This window comes from Caretta caretta, chromosome 24 (genome assembly GCF_965140235.1).
Source record: "Caretta caretta isolate rCarCar2 chromosome 24, rCarCar1.hap1, whole genome shotgun sequence".
In the NCBI taxonomy this organism is placed as follows: domain Eukaryota; kingdom Metazoa; phylum Chordata; order Testudines; family Cheloniidae; genus Caretta; species Caretta caretta.
In genome coordinates this window covers 17,756,324-17,773,894 of record NC_134229.1, presented here as the reverse complement: position 1 = coordinate 17,773,894, position 17,571 = coordinate 17,756,324, and the positions used below count along the sequence as shown (strand labels likewise).

The 17,571-nt window shown below is 59.6% G+C and overlaps 1 protein-coding gene, 1 long non-coding RNA gene and 1 pseudogene across 3 annotated transcripts in view; 1 reads left to right on the top strand and 2 right to left on the bottom strand.

Annotated features, from left to right (window-relative positions):
- The window catches only part of LOC125625664 (sperm acrosome membrane-associated protein 6), a 55,437-nt gene extending 55,056 nt beyond the window's left edge, over positions 1-381 (bottom strand). For both annotated transcript variants that reach the window (XM_048828011.2, XM_075122694.1), the window contains exon 1: positions 7-381. The gene's annotated coding sequence lies outside the window, so the exon portion shown is untranslated. The remainder of the gene's footprint in view (positions 1-6) is intronic.
- Positions 382-5,126: 4,745 nt separating this feature from the next.
- On the top strand, positions 5,127-11,336 carry LOC125625689 (uncharacterized). The gene is made up of 3 exons (XR_007353617.2): positions 5,127-5,591; positions 9,191-9,389; positions 10,046-11,336. It is a non-coding gene; the product is annotated as an uncharacterized LOC125625689 (long non-coding RNA).
- A 45-nt stretch (positions 11,337-11,381) lies between these two features.
- On the bottom strand, positions 11,382-13,609 carry LOC125626080 (hyaluronan synthase 1-like; annotated as a pseudogene).
- Between the last annotated feature and the right edge of the window lie 3,962 nt (positions 13,610-17,571).

Below are 17,571 nucleotides of genomic sequence, written 5' to 3'. Positions count from 1 at the left end.
ACCTACCTGCTCCTAGCGCCGGTTGCGCCGCGACGCGTACATGGGGTGGGGGGGGGACGCGGTGCGCGCCTGGGGGCGCCCCCCTCCCCACCCCATGGAGATGAACAAAGAAGCCAGGGAGGGGGGAGGCTGCCGTCGGTCCGTTTGTCTGTCTCCCCCCCCCTCACCGCGTCCGCTCCGGCTGTGTTGGGGGGCTGGGATCTCCCCACGTCCAACCCGCCCCACCATCCGCCGACTCCTCTGCGCGAACTTGACCAGCTCCGCCACCGCCGCTGCGCCCGGCTCCCCCCCGGCCGCGGCGCCTCCGAGGGGCCCGGCTGGGGGAAGCCGGCGGTGGGGGGGCGCTGCAGGCTGCACCTGGGGGGAGGGGCCCCCTGAGCCCCGATCCCCCTCTCCCGGCTGTGTCTGCGCCTCCCCCCCCCCCCGCAACAGGAGAGGAAAAGACAGGAGACGCTGCGTCTCCGTCCCCCCTCCGTCCCCCCCCGCTGGCGGGCTGGGCTGGGCTGGGGAGCCGGGCGGGGGAGGGAGTGCTGGGGGGGGGGAGCGGGGGAATGTGGCAGGTTGCTGGTCGGAGCCTGGAGAAAGAGCGAAAGATGCAGAAATGGAGAGAGAAGGAGGGAGGGAGCTGGGGGGGGCGCTCCGGAGCTGCAGGGGGAGATGGGGGGTGGAGAGATGGGGTGTGGGGGGGGGGATAGATCCTGTGTCCGGGGATGGATGGGTAGAGACCGGACTATCAAGGGGGAGGGATGGAGAGAGAGCTCCGGGTGTGGATGGACAGACAGAAATACACAGAAGGAAGGATGGAGGGAGAGACGTGGAGAGAGACAGGGACAGAGAGAGATGGAGAGAACGATACACACAGAGATAGATAGATAGATAGATAGATAGATAGATAGATAGATAGATGGGGGTGTCTGGGGATAGATAGATTGATAGATGATGGGTGTCTGGGACAGACACATGGAAGGATGGGTAGAGGGATTTGGTGTATGGGGATAGATGGACAGACAGACGGACGGGGTGTATGGGGAGAGGGGGGTATCAGCTGCAGACCCCGAAGTGGCTGTTGAGCCACAGGGAGAGACAATCTCCAGCTGCGTCTCTGTCCTTCCCTGGTGCTGGCTGGCTGGCTGGCTGGGGGGAGCGGGATCCCTGCTACCCCTCCTTCAGCCACGCACCAGGCCCCCACAACCCCCACCTTCAACTCACCTGCCAGGACCCGAGCCCCGTCTGCATCACCCAGCCAAGGAGAGCGCCCGCAGAGCAGCATGCTGGGAGATGCTCTTTGGGGGTGCTGGTGACATCATCGGCTGGGGGGGGGGGGCTGGGAGAGAGCCAAGGATTCTGGGCCCCGGAAGCAAAAAGCAACAGATTCCCCGCCCTGGAATTCAGGATTCCCTGAGTCGATGCCCATCCCGCAGGCCACCTACACCAGCCAGTCCCCTGCCTGGAGCTGGATCAGAGCCGGTGCCCCCCACAGGGGACAAGCCCCGTGCCTCATTCCCTGCCCCCCAGAGCCAGCCAGTCCCTGGCCTGGAGCTGGCACCCCCCCGCCCCCAGAAGGAAAAGGCCCTGTGCCCCATTCCCTGCCCCCCAGAGCCAGCCAATTCCAGCTACATAGAACTGTAGTTTAATCTCAGGGGTGTTTCTGGTCTCAGGGTCTCCCCCGGCCTGCTATGGGCCCTGGGCCTGAGTCCCTGCGTGTTCACACTGGTATGACGGGGACGGGAATTGCTTCCCTGACCTCAGGGCTTCATCCTGCTGCAGAGAGAGAAGAAAATAATGCAGCATAAATGGGATTATCAGATGCTAATCGGGGGTAGAATTAATTAACAGGAAATAGAACGATAATGAGCAATCACTGTTGTCCCAGTCCTGGACTTCCCTTCACAGCTCTGCCAGCGGGTGCCCCTCACCCCCGTCTCGCAGCCCCCTGCTAGCCCAGCCCTGGGTGAGGCATTCTTAGGGGGACATGTGTTTCCGGGGCTCAGGTCAGACGCACTGGGCCAGCATGACTCAGGTGGGGAGGGGGAAGGCACTGTCAAGGGGTGTGTGTGTGTGTGTTGAGGGTGTGTGTGTGTTGAAGCCTGTCGGTGTGTGTGTGTGTTGAGGGCTGTCAGGGTGTGTGTTGGTGTGTGTGTGTGTTGAAGGCGTGTGTGTGTTGAGGGCTGTTGGGGTGTGTGTGTGTTGAGGGCTGTTGGGGTGTGTGTGTGTGTGTGAGGGCTGTTGGGGTGTGTGTGTGTTGAGGGCTGTCAGGGTGTGTGTTGGTGTGTGTGTGTGTTGAGGGCGTGTGTGTGTTGAAGGCTGTCGGGGTGTGTGTGTGTTGAGGGCTGTCAGGGTGTGTGTTGGTGTGTGTGTGTGTTGAGGGTGTGTGTGTGTTGAAGGCTGTCGGGTGTGTGTGTGTTGAGGGCTGTCAGGGTGTGTGTTGGTGTGTGTGTGTGTTGAGGGCGTGTGTGTGTTGAAGGCTGTCGGGGTGTGTGTGTGTTGAGGGCTGTCAGGGTGTGTGTTGGTGTGTGTGTGTGTGAGGGCTGTTGGGGTGTGTGTGTGTGTGTTGAGGGCTGTTGGGGTGTGTGTGTGTGTGTTGAGGGTGTGTGTGTGTTGAAGGCTGTCGGTGTGTGTGTGTGTTGAGGGCTGTCAGGGTGTGTGTTGGTGTGTGTGTGTGTTGAGGGTGTGTGTGTGTTGAAGGCTGTCGGGGTGTGTGTGTGAGTTGAGGGCTGTCAGGGTGTGTGTTGGTGTGTGTGTGTGTTGAGGGTGTGTGTGTGTTGAAGGCTGTCGGTGTGTGTGTGTGTTGAGGGCTGTCAGGGTGTGTGTTGGTGTGTGTGTGTGTTGAGGGTGTGTGTGTGTTGAAGGCTGTCGGGGTGTGTGTGTGTTGAGGGCTGTCAGGGTGTGTGTTGGTGTGTGTGTGTGTTGAGGGCGTGTGTGTGTTGAAGGCTGTCGGGGTGTGTGTGTGTTGAGGGCTGTCAGGGTGTGTGTTGGTGTGTGTGTGTGTTGAGGGCGTGTGTGTGTTGAAGGCTGTCGGGGTGTGTGTGTGAGTTGAGGGCTGTCAGGGTGTGTGTTGGTGTGTGTGTGTGTTGAGGGCGTGTGTGTGTTGAAGGCTGTCGGGGTGTGTGTGTGTTGAGGGCTGTCAGGGTGTGTGTTGGTGTGTGTGTGTGTTGAGGGCGTGTGTGTGTTGAAGGCTGTCGGGGTGTGTGTGTGTTGAGGGCTGTCAGGGTGTGTGTTGGTGTGTGTGTGTGTGAGGGCTGTCGGGGTGTGTGTGTGTTGAGGGCTGTCAGGGTGTGTGTTGGTGTGTGTGTGTGTTGAGGGCTGTCGGGGGGTGTGTGTGTTGAGGGCTGTCAGGGTGTGTGTTGGTGTGTGTGTGTGTTGAGGGCTGTCAGGGTGTGTGTTGGTGTGTGTGTGTGTGAGGGCTGTTGGGGTGTGTGTGTGTGTGAGGGCTGTTGGTGTGTGTGTGTGTTGAAGGCTGTCGGTGTGTGTGTGTGTTGAGGGCTGTCAGGGTGTGTGTTGGTGTGTGTGTGTGTTGAGGGTGTGTGTGTGTTGAAGGCTGTCGGGGTGTGTGTGTGTTGAGGGCTGTCAGGGTGTGTGTTGGTGTGTGTGTGTGTTGAGGGCGTGTGTGTGTTGAAGGCTGTCGGGGTGTGTGTGTGTTGAGGGCTGTCAGGGTGTGTGTTGGTGTGTGTGTGTGTTGAGGGCGTGTGTGTGTTGAAGGCTGTCGGGGTGTGTGTGTGAGTTGAGGGCTGTCAGGGTGTGTGTTGGTGTGTGTGTGTGTTGAGGGCGTGTGTGTGTTGAAGGCTGTCGGGGTGTGTGTGTGTTGAGGGCTGTCAGGGTGTGTGTTGGTGTGTGTGTGTGTTGAGGGCTGTCAGGGTGTGTGTTGGTGTGTGTGTGTGTGAGGGCTGTTGGGGTGTGTGTGTGTGTGTTGAGGGCTGTCAGGGTGTGTGTTGGGGTGTGTGTGTGTTGAGGGCTGTCAGGGTGTGTGTTGGGGTGTGTGTGTGTGTGTTGAGGGCTGTCAGGGTGTGTGTTGGGGTGTGTGTGTGTGTGAGGGCTGTCAGGGTGTGTGTTGGGGTGTGTGTGTGTTGAGGGCTGTCAGGGTGTGTGTTGGGGTGTGTGTGTGTGTGTTGAGGGCTGTCAGGGTGTGTGTTGGGGTGTGTGTGTGTGTGAGGGCTGTTGGGGTGTGTGTGTGTGTGTTGAGGGCTGTTGGTGGGACATTTTCAGGTCTCGGGTCTCTGTGTTCCCCTGTCGGGGTCGGTATTACATCCCCCCAAAAGAGAGAAACCTCTTTCTAGCACCTGATGCCCCCAAGGGCTTTGCAGAATGGACACACACAAATCCCTCACCCAGCAGGGAGAGGCAGCTGCCTCTGGGGTGGGGCACCGTCACTGTTTATAGAGGGACCCCCTCGTCCAGTGCTGAGATACAGCCCCCCCCCTCCGTGGAGGGGCATGGGGACTGTTTATAATGGGGTCAGAAGGGAGGGATCGAGCAAAAGGAGGGGGTGATGAGGCCCAGGATGGGAGGGGTTGGAAGATAAAGAGGCACCAGCTCTGACCCAGGACAGGGTCGGGGAGTGGCTGGCTTGGGGAGTGGGGTTGAATTAATCTCTAGGGCCCAGAACCCAGGATGAGGGGAGCATGAGAGAGAAAGTGGGAGGTGCTAGACCAAACATCCCAAGGATGGGGGGCTGAGTTCAGATACCCGGGTAGAGTGAGGGAACCCCCAAACCTGGTGCCCCTCACTCCCGACCCGCAGCCCCCTGCTAGCCCAGCCCTGCCCCTTCCCACCCCACCGCTGCCGGTGCCCCTCACTCCCGACCCGCAGCCCCCTGCTAGCCCAGCCCTGCCCCCTCCCACCCCACCGCTGCCGGTGCCCCTCACTCCCCACCCGCAGCCCCCTGCTAGCCCAGCCCTGCCCCCTCCCACCCCACCGCTGCCGGTGCCCCTCACTCCCCACCCGCAGCCCTGGGCTCACCCCCCACCCCCGCCGCACCCGGCAGCCTCTGCCTTTGGCTGGAAGCCAAGGCAAAAAATTCCATCTCCCGCCCCCCTGGCTGCTGCAGCGGGGAGCGCTGGGAAGGGGCGGGGGCAGCGGGGGGGGGGGGGCGGTGCCAGGGCTTAGCTGCGGGGAGGGGGAGGGAGCGAACAATGGCAGGGAATTTCCCCCCCTCCCCAGCTCCGATCCGGCCCCAGGGCGGGGACTGGCTGGCTGCGGCGGGGGAAATGGGGCCTTTCCCCGCTAGGGGGCGCTGGCTCCGATCCGGGGCCGGGGCAGGGGGCTGGCTGGGGGGCTCCGGGCCCCTTTGGCTCAGCAGTTCGATGGCCCTGGGGGTGAATGGAGTTTGCTGCGTCTCAGCCCCCTCCCGGCCCCGTCCAGACCCTTCACTGGCAGCCCCAGCAAAGAGGCCGACGGAGGGGTGGGCCGCGGGGACCCAGTCCCGTCCCCCCCTGTCCCGGGGCAGGAGGGCCCGGGGGGCGGGGATCCACCTTCTGCTGCCCTGGGGGATCCTCAGGGTAGTTGGGACCGGGGCTCTTTGTACCCCAGTAGGACCCCTCGATCGCAGGGGGAGCTGGGGGGGAGCATAACCGGTGGCAGCTGGCACAAGCAGGGTGAGTCTGGGGGCACAGGGTGTGTCTGGAGATAGAGGGAGTGTGTGAGGATTGATAGATAGATAGAGGGGGTGTGGGGATAGATAGAGGGGTAAATGGGGATGGATAGATAGAGGGGGGATAGATAGAGGGGGTGTGTGAGGATTGATAGATAGATAGAGAGGGTGTGGGGGGATTGATGATAGATAGAGGGGGTGTATGGGGATAGATAGAGGGTGTGGGGGGATAGATAGAGGGTGTGTGTGGGGATGGATAGATGGGGGAGGGTGTGGGGATAGATAGAGGGGGTGTGTGGGGATAGATAGAGGGTGTGGGGGGATAGATAAATGGGGGTGTGTAGGGATAGATAGATGGGGGGTGGATGGGGATAGATAGAGGGGGGATAGATAGAGGGGTGTGTGGGGATAGATCGATAGACAGAGGGGGGTGTGGGGTTAGATAGAGGGAGTTTGGGGATAGATCGATAGATAGATAGAGGGGGTGTGGGGATAGATAGAGGGGGGGTGTGGGGATAGATAGATAGATAGAGGGTGTGGGGGATAGATAAATGGGGGTGTGTGGGGATAGATCGATAGATAGAGGGGGGTGGGGATAGACAGGGGGGTTAGATAGAGGGAGTTTGGGGATAGATCGATAGATAGTTGGGGGTTGGGGATAGATAGAGGGGGTATGTGGGGAGAGATAGAGAGATAGAGGGTGTGTGGGGGTATAAATGGGGGTGTGTGGGGATAGATAGATAGATAGATAGATAGATAGGGGGTGGATGGGGATAGATAGATAGAGGGGGGATAGATAGAGGGGTGTGTGGGGATAGATCAATAGACAGAGGGGGGATGGGGATAGACAGAGGGGGGTGTGGGGTTAGATAGATAGAGGGAATGTGGGGATAGATCGATAGATAGATAGAGGGGAGGTGTGGGGATAGATAGAGGGGGTGTATGGGGTTAAATAGAGGGAGATAAATAGAGGGGGGTGTGGGGATAGATGTGGGAGGGGGTGTGGATAGATAGATGGAGAGGAGGTGTGGAGATAGATAGATAGAGAGGGTGTGTGGGGAGGGAAGGAGGGAGGGACCGAGATGTCTCTGGCGGGGGATGGCTGGAGGGCTAGGTGGGTGGGGAGGCCGGGATGGGCGGAGGGAGGGGTGGGTAGCTGGAAGGGTATCTAGGGCTGGAGAGGTGGATGGGGATGGAAAGGTGGATGGGGCTGAGGGGCTGGGAGAACAGGGGACAGGCTAGGGGGCGGAAGGGGGACAGGGGACAGGCTGGGGGCGGGGGGGGACAGGCTGGGCTGAGGGACGGGGGGTGGGCTGGGGGCGGACTGAGCTGGGCTGGGGGCGGGTTGTACGGGGGCCAGGCGGGGGGCAAGGGGATGGGGGCGGGGGACAGGCTGGGGGCGGGGGGAGAGGGGAGAAGGGCCAGCTGGGCGGGGGGGCAGGGGGCTGGGGGAGAGAGGAGAAGGGCCAGCTGGGGGGGGGCAGGGGGTGGAGCTAGGGGACAGGGCAGAGGGGCCAGGCTGGGCTGGGACGTCCCGGCAGCGTCTAGCGGGGGATGTTTAGGAAGCCCCTCCCCTGCCCTGCCCTGCCCCCTCGCTCCCCAGACAATGGGGAAATCCCCCCTGGGTTGACTGGTAGCCAATCGGATGGCAGGATCCCGGGATGCCCGGAGCTCACCTTCCCTCCCCCCCCCCCCCCCGGGCCAGGGGGCGCTCAGCGCAGGGGGGGAGCAGGTCACCACCTGGATGGGAGACTAAGGCCTAGGGGCCGCCTGGGGGCAGGGAGCAGGGTCAGTAGGGGGCGCTGGGCAGGGTGGGGGGTTAGTAGGGGAGGGATAGCTCAGTGGTTTGAGCATTGGCCTGCTAAACGGAGGGTTGTGAGTTCAATCCTTGAGGGGGCCATTTAGGGATCTGGGGCAAAAATTGGGGATTGGTCCTGCTCTGAGCGGGGGAGATCTGGGCTGTCATTTCTCTGTCTCTCGCCATATCCCCCACCGCGACATGCCCCCCACTTAGTAGCTGCCTCCTGGCCAGAAACCCACCCTCCCCCCTGCCCGGAGCGGGGCCGGGGATGTTGGCGTCACAGAATTTATGCTGCCAGCACATTGGACGCTGGGGTCGTGCAAGGACATTTAATGCCTTGGTTTCTCGTCAACCGCCCTCGCGCGAAATCCTGGATTCCTCCCCACTCCCAGAGCTGGGTATGGAACCCAGGAGTCCTGGCTCCCAGCTTCCCCTCCCCTGCTCTAACCACTGGACCCCACTCTCCTCCCCTCCCAGAGCTGGGTATGGAACCCAGGAGTCCTGGCTTCCAGCCCCCCTTGGTATAAGGGATTCGCACCAATCTCTCCCCTCTGTGTGTTCCCGATAAGCCACCACACATCTGAATGTGTGTGTGTGTGTGTGTGTGTGTGTGGGGGGGGGTGATATTAGAAGCAGGAGTGTGCGTGTGTGTGTCTGCTGCCCCCTACTGGGTGTGACATGTCTTGTGCGTGTGTGCGTGCTGCCCCCTGCTGGAGGGAACGAGTTCTGCTCTGTGTGAGAGAGAGTCTGAAATAGATCATGTGTCCATGGTTGTATCTCTGGGGCATTGTGTTTGCCTGCCTGTGATTGTGTTGTTCTGTGCTCGCTTTCTCTCTCTCTCTCACACACACAAACACACATACACACACACACCTCTGGCATGCAGAACCCCTCTATACACACCTGCAGAGTGAAAGCTACCGTCTTTGTGGTGGGCCCTGTTTATACAGGAACCCCTCACCTGGTGCTGAGATGCAGCCACCTCTGGGGTGGGGCACGGAGCCTGTTTATACAAGGAAACTTCACCCTGCGTGGAGATGCAAACACCTCCTGGGTGGGGTGCGGGGGCTGGTTATACAGGGACCCCTCCCTACCCCAGCTGCCCCCTCCTGCACTGACCAGCCCCGCCTGGCAGGCAAAGGTCAGGGGGTTGCTAGGTTGCTCTAATCAAAGACAGGCCCCACACAGCCTGGGGGTCACTATTATTCCCTCGCTGCGGAGAGCAGCTGGGAGAATCACGGAGCTGGAGGGATGGGGGGCTGGGACAGCAGGGGGCTGTGGGTTGGGATTGAGGGGCACTGACAAAGCTTCAGGGAGCCCAGGGCTGGGTTGCAGGGGGCTGCGGGTTGGGAGTGAGGGGCACTGGCAGAGTTGGGGTGGGGGAGCCCAGGGCTGGACTAGCTGGGAGCTGCAGGTTGGGAGGAGTGAGGGTCACTGGCAGAGCTGAAGAGGTGGGAGTCCAGGGCTGGGCTAGCAGGGGCTGCGGTTCAGGAGTGAGGGGCACCGGCAGAGCTGTGGGGGAGCCCAGGGCTGGGCTAGCAGGGGGCTGCGGGATGGGAGGCAGGAGGCTAGTGCAGCGCCCAGTGTGGGGGGTCCTGGCCCACAGGCTGGGCTCCCTGGCTGTGCCCTACGACAGTGGCTCTCAGCCTTTCCAGACGGCCTTACAAGGAGTCTGACTTGTCTTGTGTACCCCCAAGTTTCATGTCACTTAAAAACGCACAAAATCAGACATAATAATGCAAAAGTGTCTCACACACACAATTACTGGACAATTGCTGACTTTGTTGTCTCCTTCACTGCAGCGCCCAGGGGCTGACGTTTCCCCTTTGTCCAGCAGGTGGTGCTGGCACCCAACGCAGCCCCCAGCCTCCAGCCTCCAACCCGACGCTCGTTCAGTGACATGAGCTGTTAGGGTCTCAGCCCCGGTCCTACTGGTCAGAACCAGTCTGGGATCCCGGCTCCCATCCAGCACCAGGGCGGGGGACTGGCTGGCTCAGGGAGGTGAGGAATGGGGCAAGGGGCCCGCGATGGGGGGGGGGTGTCAATGGGTGTATGTTGGCGGGGTGTGGGCGTGTTGGGGGGGCTGTGGGTGTGTCTCGTTCAGCCCCCTCCCCCCCGCCCGTGGCTGAGCTCAGTTGGGTGTCTCCCCGTCTCCCACCCCATCACCTCCTCCTCCCTTCTATCCATTCCCTCAGTGCCCCCCGCCCCTTCCCTGCCCTGCTGTCCCAGCCCTGTGCCAGGGCCCAGAGCCTGTGAGCTAGACTGGGTGGGGTGGAAACCGACCAGCGACATGGCTGATAAGCGCTAATTAGAGCAGGGGAGCGGGCTCAGCCACACAGCTCCCCACAGGTCCTGTGGGAAATCCCCAAAGCCTTGAATGCATGGAGACGGCTCGCCTGGCTCTGAGATGCAGCTACCTCTGGGGTAGGGCATGGGGGCTGTTTATACAGGAACCCCTCACCCAACAGTGAGTTGTGGCCCCTTTGGGGTGGCTCCTAGCGGGGTAGGGTCCTGTGCCCTATTCCTCTCCCCCCAAGACAGCCAGTCCCGCACTTAGGGCCGGATGGGAGCTGGCGCCCCGTAGAGGGGAAAGACCTGAGGCCCATTCCCCAACCCCCCGGAATCCAGGCAGTGATGGATGATCATTTTTCCACCAGGTTCCTGCTTTCCCGGAAATCCGCCCTGGCCAGACATCTGTAAATCGCTTCCAGAGCCCAGCTGTGCAGAGCAGTAGGGGTGGGCTGGGAGGGACCCTGATCCCCCCGTCACTAGCCTCGTCTCGCCTCTAATCTGTCCGCCCTGGCCCAGCCTGGGCGCTGAGTAACCGGCGTGAATAATACCGAACTCATCTGCTGCTGGCACAGGGCTCGGCCTGGAGCTGGTGGCCCAGGGCAGGGAAGGGACAAACGGGGGAATTTCTACACTGCAAACTTCAGGCCACCGCTCACTTAAGAGGTGCAGTGTATGGGGCTGGGAGCCCGGGTTCTCCCCGGCGCTCCACTGCTTCCCGGCCTCCCTGCCAGGCCCCCTGGCCTCTGCGCTGCGGGGCTCCCGGAAAGGGTGGGGAGCGGGGAGCCTGGGCGGCCGCCGGGATCTAGCGGGAGCCCCACAGCCACCCGGGGAGGAAAACCCGAATGGTGAGCTGGGCACCGGGTTCACCACAGGAGCCTACTAGCCTTTCTTGTCAGTTTCAGGGCCCCCCCAGCTGCGAAATTGACAAGAAGGACAGCCACCCTCTGATGTAAGGAAGGCAGGGTGACGGTGTCGCCCTAACCAGACCCACATAAGCCCTGCGCCTCCGTGGAGCTGGGGTTGTTAAGTCAGGGTGGGGGGCGCTTACACCGGCAGCAGCCAGGCTGTAGCGTGGACAGTGACGGCGGTAGATCGACGCACGCCGCTGGGCTGGTGTCTTAAAGGACCCGCTGCTAACTGGAAGGAGCAGGGAGCCTTTGGAGCAAGATCAGCGCTGTTTAGTAGCGTGGGGCTGGAGCAGGCAGTTAGCTCGAGCACTGCCCCGGTGGTAGCCCCTCGATCACCCCATGTGCCAGTGGAGAGACTGGCTGTAAAATTCACAAGCTGCGCACAGAGATGCCAGCCAGGATGCCACAGCGTGGCACTAGGGGGCACTCTGCTCTGGAGAGCGGGGTGGGAGGGCTCTCCCCTGGCAGTCAGGGCTGGCCCCGATGCCCCAGGATGGCACTAGGGGGCGCTGCGCTGAGGGAGCAAGGTCAGACTCCTGTATAGACAGCCCCTGCGCCCCACCCCAGACTTGGGTGCAACTCAGCACCGGGCCAGGGGTCCATGTATAAAGTGAAGGCTTATCAATAATCATCCAAATTAAAACAAGGAAAGTTAATGACAAGGGTCGAGAAGACAGGTTTTTCAAAAAAATACATTTTATTTGCCACAGTTCATAAAATAAACCCAATAAAAATCTCTCCTGTTAAATGGCTCTTTGTAATTATTACAGACAAATAAATAGACTATGTTCCTTCATTTCCCTGCTGGAAAGGGGCCTCCTCTCGCCCACACGATCTGTAAAGCTAATTGAGGTGAAAGGATCCACCCAGCAAGAGCGGCGAATTTCCCCTCCTTCATCCCCAAACTCAGAACCTGGAGTGGGATCTTTTCAGTGTGAGTGAACAGTGACAGGATGTAAAGTTGGCAGCATTTGTTGGCCTGGAATGGCCAAACTGCACAGTGCAGGATAAAAACCTACTACCGCTGTGAACGGTGATCCTCCCGAACCTTGCAGGGATCACTGTTTTGAAAGAGATGAAGTTTGACCAGTGAGCGTGGCCATTAGACAGACATAATGGCATCCACAACATAAAGTCCAGCAATGATGCACTCCCCCCCCGCCTCTAACCACTAGCCTGCCCTCCCTTCCCAGAGCGTGGGAGAACCCAGGCATCCTGGCAGGCTCACCCAGGGGCCCGCTGATGCAGGAGACGCAGTCGAAGTAGGACTGGCAGGCGCGCTCCACGTTGAAGGCCATCCAGTAGCGCAGGCTGCTCATGAAGCTGATGAAGGAGTCGGAGACGTTCAGGATCCGCACGTCGCCCCCCACGGCTCCGTAGCGCTTGTTGGCCTCCAGCACCTTCACCATCTCCACCGTGGCGCTGGGGTCCAGCTTGGTGTCTGAGTCGCACACCTGGGGGTGGCCGAGGAGGGGGTGTTACTTGCGGAGACCCCCCAGGGGGAGCTGTGCAGAGCCCTATGCCCAGTGCATCACTAGGGGGCGCTGTGCTGCAGGGGGCAGGGTGGGGGGCTCTCCCCTGTCAGGCAGGGCTGGCCCGATGCCCCAGGGTGGTGCTAGGGGGCGCTGTGCTGCAGGGGGCGGAGTGGGGGGCTCTCCCCTGGCAGGCAGGGCTGGCCCGATGCCCCAGGGCGGCCCTAGGGGGCGCTGTGCTGTAGGGGGCAGGGTGGGGGGCTCTCCCCTGTCAGGCAGGGCTGGCCCGATGCCCCAGCATGGTGCTAGGGGGCGCTGTGCTGCAGGGGGCGGAGTGGGGGGCTCTCCCCTGGCAGGCAGGGCTGGCCCGATGCCCCAGGATGGCGCTAGGGGGCGCTGTGCTGTAGGGGGCGGGGTGGGGGGCTCTCCCCTGTCAGGCAGGGCTGGCCCGATGCCCCAGGGTGGTGCTAGGGGGCGCTGTGCTGCAGGGGGCGGAGTGGGGGGCTCTCCCCTGGCAGGCAGGGCTGGCCCGATGCCCCAGGGCGGCCCTAGGGGGCGCTGTGCTGTAGGGGGCAGGGTGGGGGGCTCTCCCCTGACAGTCAGGACTGTCCCGATGCCCCAGGGCGGCCCTAGGGGGCGCTGTGCTGTAGGGGGCAGGGTGGGGGGCTCTCCCCTGGCAGGCAGGGCTGGCCCGATGCCCCAGGGTGGTATTAGGGGGCCTGTACTGCACGGGGTGGGGACAGGCCTCTCCCCTGGCAGGCAGGGCAGACCCTCATGCCCAGAACGGCAGTAGGGGGCGCTGTGCTGTGCTGGGGGGTGGGGTGGGGGGAGGGTAGCCAGCTGGTTGCTCCTACCTGGATATAGTCCACCGAGTTGTCTAGCGCCCTGAAGGCCGTGTACATCACCTCCCGCTTCCCGCCCCATCGCTGCATGATGCAGACGCATCGCCTGGAGCGGATCAACTCCTCCACCGCCAGCTGGCCTGGGTCCACCATCTCCACCTCGGAGTAGGGCCCAGGCTCCTCCCCTCCTGCCCCCTGGGAGCCGCCGCCCCCCTCCTCGCCCTCCCGCGGGGGCAGCTGGTGGTAATTGTTCTCCCAGACGTAGGTGCCCACGTCCTCGCCGGCGAAGACCTCCTGGAACATGTCCACCATGTAGCGGTCGTCGGGGCTGTTGCCGTCGATCACCATGAGGATCTGCAGCTTCTCTGGGGGGTACAGGGTGGCCCGCACCGACTCCAGGCACTGCCGGAGATAGGAGGGGTCTTCTTGGTAGGCCGAGATGGTCAACGCCACCGTCTTGGTGTAGCTACAGGCCAACGACTCCCTCCTCATCCGCCGGTGCTCCAGAGAGGCGAAGAAGCTCTGGATGACCAGGTGGGCAGCGAGGAAGACTCCATAGAGGCTGAAGGCCATGATCCGATACTGGTTGGCCACCAGCTGGATCCCAGCGACGTGAGCCCATGTCAGGACCCCCAAGATGAGCAGGGCAAAGGCGACGGTGAGGATGCGGCGGAGATGAGATATTTAGGTGCTTTTCTGGGGTCCATCTCTGCAAGGGATGGGCACGGGGTGAGATGCGGTTGGGTGGGTGTGGACTCGACCCCCCCAGGTCTCAGCAATAGTGAGGATTCACTGTCTGGGGGTGCCCAAACTGGCAGGAGCTCTGGGGTAGGGCCACAAAGATGATTAAACCGGGCTGGGAAGGAGGCGTTGTTGGGATGACGGCAACTGGCACCCGAAAAGGTCCGTTTGAATAAATAAATGACCCACACAGAGCACGACACTCCTCCTGTCAGCACCAGGGAGGGAACCCCGGAGTCCTGGCTTCTGGCCCCGCCTGCTGTGACCCACCAGAGTTGATTCCTCTCCAAGAGCTGGGGATAGAACCCAGGAGACCTGGGTCCCAAGCCGCCCCCTCTAACCACTGGACCGCACTGCCCTTACTTGGTGCTGGGCTCACTCTCCCTGCTGGTGTTGCAGCTGCTGCCAGTTTTGGTTCCCTTACTGTGGCTGGGGGAGTTTTGAACAGTGGTCTGGGGATGACGCACACCCTGTGTCTACGTCAAGCTTGGTGGTTTCTCCCCAACTTTTGGTTCATGTCTTTTTAGTCCACCCAGTTTAGCCCCTCCCCATCTGTCTTTCTTTCTTTTTCCTTGTTTCTGTCTTTATTTCTTTCTTTGTTTCTTTTCTGGGGACTGACTGGCTAAGCAGTAGTTCTGCAGAAAAGGACCTGGACCTCACACTGGCTATGAGTCAGCAGGGTGCCCTCGTTGCCAAGAAGGCCAACGGCATCTTGGGCTGTATTAGTAGGAACATTGCCAGCAGATCGAGGGAAGTGATTATTCCCCTCTATTCAGCACTGGTGAGGCCATATGTGGAGTTTTGCATCTCGTTTTGGTCCCCCCACTACAGAAGGGATGTGGACAAACTGGAGAGAGTCCAGCGGAGAGCAATGAAAACGATCAGGGGGCTGGGGCAAATGATTTACGAGGAGAGGCTGCAGGAACTGGGGTTATTTAGCCCTGGTCAACACGACAAGTTTAGATCGGATTTAGCAGCGTTCGATCGGTTTAGCCCTGCACCCATCCACACTACGAAGCCATTTTTTCCGACTTTAAGGGCTCTTAAAACCGGTTTCTGTACTCCTCCCCGACGAGTGGATTAGCGTGGAAATCGACCTTGCTGGATCCAATTTGGGGTAGTGTGGATGCAATTCAATGGTATTGATCTCCGGGAGCTATCCCAGAGTGCTCCATTGTGACCGCTCTGGACAGCACTCTCAACTCAGGTGCACTGGCCAGGTAGACAGGAAAAGCCCCGCGAACTTTTGAATTTCATTTCCTGGTTGGCCAGCGTGGAGAGATGCAGGTGAGTGCAGATCTCACCAGCAGAGGTGACCATGCAGTCCCAGAATCGCAAAAGAACTCCAGCATGGACCGAACGGGAGATACTGGATCTAATCACTGTATGGGGAGACGAATCCGTTCTATCAGAACTCAGTTCCAAAAGACGAAATGCCAAAATATTTGAAAAAATCTCCAAGGGCATGAAGGACAGAGGCCATCACAGGGACCCGTAGCAGTGCCGCGTGAAAGTTAAGGAGCTCAGGCAAGCCTACCAAAGAACCAGAGAGGCAAATGGCTGCTCCGGGTCAGAGCCCCAGACATGCCGCTTCTATGATGAGCTGCATGCCATTCTAGGGGGTGCCCCTACCACAACCCCAGCCCTGTGCTTGGACTCCCTCAATGGGCTCTCATGCAACAGGCATGTGGATTTTGGAGACGAGGAAGATGATGATGATGAGGAGGTTGACGCACAGCAAGCAAGCGGAGAAACCATTTTCCCCGACAGCCAGGAACTGTTTCTCACCCTGGATCTGGTACCCTCCCAACCCACCCGAGGCGGGCTCCTGGATCTAGAAGTCGGAGAAGGGACCTCTGATGAGTGTACCTTTGAAAATGTAATCCTTCTGCCTGTCAGAGTTGGCAGCAACAAGGGCCGGGTTCAATATCTAGGGGATCCGTTCCAATAACACAATGCAAAACCGGCTCGAGCCCCCACCCAGTGACCTGGGACAAATATATACCACCCCCGCTGGGCGCCTCCAAGAGGCAATACTTCCCCTCTCGCAAGCACGTAGTCTGAGTGTAGCAAAAAAGCCTTTTAATACCAGAGAGAAACAATGTGGCATTATGTTGGGGGAACACCACCAACAGGATTCATAACACTATCCATGAGCAAAAAACCCACCCCAAGCAAATTGGGGCGTGTCCTTTCCCTTTGGTTCTTGAGTCCAGCAACCCAAAATCACCCAAATTCCCAAAAGTCCAATGACCCAAAAGTCTCTGTCCCTGGTCAGGGCAGCCCCAGAGTTCAAAAGTTTATCTGCAGAGTTTTGCCTCCCAACCTGGGTGGAGAAGGGGGGGGGATGTTAAGGGGCACCTTACGCAGTCCAAATCTGATGGCCCCCACCTCTCCATGGGGCACCACTCTGCCAGCTGCCCCATGAGCCACTCTGCTCACTGTCCCGCAAACTGCTCTGCTCCACCAGCCGCTCCGCTCGCCGACCCGCAAACTGCTCCACCATATATCTTCAGGCTCCCCCACTACTTAACACAACACTCAGTGATTTCAGCTCTGTGTAAGTTCAGCTCTTTTGTGATTTCAGCTTGTAGTAGGGGAACCTCAGGGCTGGTGCACCGTTAGCCCAAAGTGAATTCAGCTCAGCAGCCTGTAACTAGACTCCTAAGGGAATCAAAATTAGCTCTGATATTCCACAGTACAGAGAGGAGGAAGTACAATTAGCATGTAAGACCGTCACCAGGGGGCTTATACCACCAAGTATTAATACCTGTTCCCAACCTCTCTCCATTCACAAAGTTTTGGAACCCATGACCCTTGCCTAGCGAGTGCTACTTAGTTGATGGTGAGCCCCTACATCATAACAAAAGGCCAAGTATAGTTCCACTGTCCTTGATTCCCATAACCAGGGTAATAACAATTTATTCTTCCTGCCCCAATGACAGAGGCACTGGGGATCCCACAGCAGCCAAAGTGACCTTTGGGCAGCTATGGCCTCATACTAGGCGGGGTGGGTGTGCCTATGCAAATGAGATCAGCCCCTGAAGTTCTTTTCCACAACTTGCCACACCTCACCACCCGATGTCAGGGTGGAGCTCATCCTGACTCTGCTTATGTAAATATAATACACGGTTTAAAAGCAAGCGTGTTTAATGATTAATTTACCTGAAGACTTGGGATGTATTCAAGGCCAGTACAGCTACTGGAAAAGTCTGTTAACGTGTCTGGGGATGGAGAGGAAATCCTCCAGGGACATCTCCATGAAGCTCTCCTAACGCCTTTGCAAAAGGTTTCTGGGGAGGGCAGCCTTATTGCGTCCTCCACGACAGGACACTTTACCACGGCAGGCCAGCAGCACGTTGTCTGGAATCATTGCATAACAAAGCATGGCAGCGTATGGTCCCGGTGTTTGCTGGCATTCAAGCAACATCCATTCTTTATCTCTTTGTGTTATCCTCAGGAGAGTGATATCATCCATGGTCACCTGGTTGAAATAGGGGAATTTTACTAAGGGGACATTCAGCCCGTTCCTGCTGGGCTGTTTGCCTGTGGCTGAACAGAAACCATCCCTGCTGTTAGCCATGTGGTGAGGGGAGGGGTGAAGTGATCATCCAAGAGAATTGGATGTGTGTGTATGGGGTGGTGGTTAGTTGGGTTTGTGCTGCACGTTAACCCCAAAACCGCAGCCCCTCCTTTTAAAGGGCCAACCCAAGAGGTGCTTGGTATGGGAAAGGAGGGCGCTGCTGTTTGAAACCATTCCCACATGTTAGGAAGGTTAAAGAAGCCAAAAGACTGTGGCTTACCATGTCTGCCTGTAAGCCGAATTCTGTTGCCTGCCGGCCCTGCGTGTGTGATCTCTCACATCATACTGGCAGGCCCTCAATATAAGAGGCAAAATGCGACCTTGTAAAGAAAGCACACGTGCTAT